This window comes from Leishmania donovani, chromosome 13 (assembly GCF_000227135.1).
Source record: "Leishmania donovani BPK282A1 complete genome, chromosome 13".
Taxonomy (NCBI): Eukaryota; Euglenozoa; class Kinetoplastea; order Trypanosomatida; family Trypanosomatidae; genus Leishmania; species Leishmania donovani.
The window spans coordinates 641,172-642,902 of NC_018240.1; positions in this window are offsets into that span (position 1 = coordinate 641,172).

Here is a 1,731-nt window from a genome sequence, read left to right on the forward strand (position 1 = left end):
GTACAGTGTCTGCACAATCGCGGCCAGCGGTAGGTCGAGGAACACCTTGTTCACGGCGCTCCACACCGCCGTCCCGGCCGCGGCGCCCAGCGACGACGTCGCCTCCGTCAAGAAGCCGTACACGCGCGACGTCTTCTCCTCCTCGTGGTTGCCACGCGTCAGGTAAACTAGCGTCGGGTATTCCACCTTCAGTGCCAGCAGCAGCAGCACCACCTCCAGGCTGTGCGGGCCGCGGTCCACGTAGTCACCCATGAACAGGAAGCGGCGGTCGCGTCCGTCGGGGTTGCACCGGCGCCGGTCGTACTGCTGGCAGAGCACGCTCGTGTAGAGGTCCTGGAACTGGCCGTGGATGTCGCCCACCACCACCAGCGTGTCGTGCGCTACCACCTCCAGCTCCAGCAGTGTTGGCTCCTTCACTAGCACCGCCGTCGCCGCAGCGCACAGCTTCATGATGTAGTCCTCGTTGAAGAAGCTCGCCTGCGTGTACTCGTCGCCGTCCTTCTGCGATGCCGTCGGGGCACCGACGTCGCCGCGCTCGCCACGGCGCAGCAGCCACTCGATCAGCGGCAAAAACTCTCCGCTGCGTGGCGTCGCACCGAAGAAGCGCTTCTCGCCACTCCCTTTGCCGGTGCTGGAGAGAAGCGGCTTATCGTTCTCCAGGTCGTCAGCGATCGTCGACGAGCTCTCCGAGATTCGCAGCCGGGGGCCGGCGCCGCAGCCTTGGGGGTTGTTCCCAGGTGCGAGCAAGAGTGGAGAAATCCCCTTGCCGGAGTTGTCTAACGTCTTCAGGAGGCAGTTGGAGGTGGCCCACGAGTCGGCGCCGGCGAGAGGCCGCCGTGCGTCACAAAGAAGCGCATGTACAGTGTCTGCACAATCGCGGCCAGCGGTAGGTCGAGGAACACCTTGTTCACGGCGCTCCACACCGCCGTCCCGGCCGCGGCGCCCAGCGACGACGTCGCCTCCGTCAAGAAGCCGTACACGCGCGACGTCTTCTCCTCCTCGTGGTTGCCACGCGTCAGGTAAACTAGCGTCGGGTATTCCACCTTCAGTGCCAGCAGCAGCAGCACCACCTCCAGGCTGTGCGGGCCGCGGTCCACGTAGTCACCCATGAACAGGAAGCGGCGGTCGCGTCCGTCGGGGTTGCACCGGCGCCGGTCGTACTGCTGGCAGAGCACGCTCGTGTAGAGGTCCTGGAACTGGCCGTGGATGTCGCCCACCACCACCAGCGTGTCGTGCGCTACCACCTCCAGCTCCAGCAGTGTTGGCTCCTTCACTAGCACCGCCGTCGCCGCAGCGCACAGCTTCATGATGTAGTCCTCGTTGAAGAAGCTCGCCTGCGTGTACTCGTCGCCGTCCTTCTGCGATGCCGTCGGGGCACCGACGTCGCCGCGCTCGCCACGGCGCAGCAGCCACTCGATCAGCGGCAAAAACTCTCCGCTGCGTGGCGTCGCACCGAAGAAGCGCTTCTCGCCACTCCCTTTGCCGGTGCTGGAGAGAAGCGGCTTATCGTTCTCCAGGTCGTCAGCGATCGTCGACGAGCTCTCCGAGATTCGCAGCCGGGGGCCGGCGCCGCAGCCTTGGGGGTTGTTCCCAGGTGCGAGCAAGAGTGGAGAAATCCCCTTGCCGGAGTTGTCTAACGTCTTCAGGAGGCAGTTGGAGGTGGCCCACGAGTCGGCGGCGTCAGCGTGGCATGGATCAGTGTTGATGTTGCCAAGGAGGCTTGAGACCTTA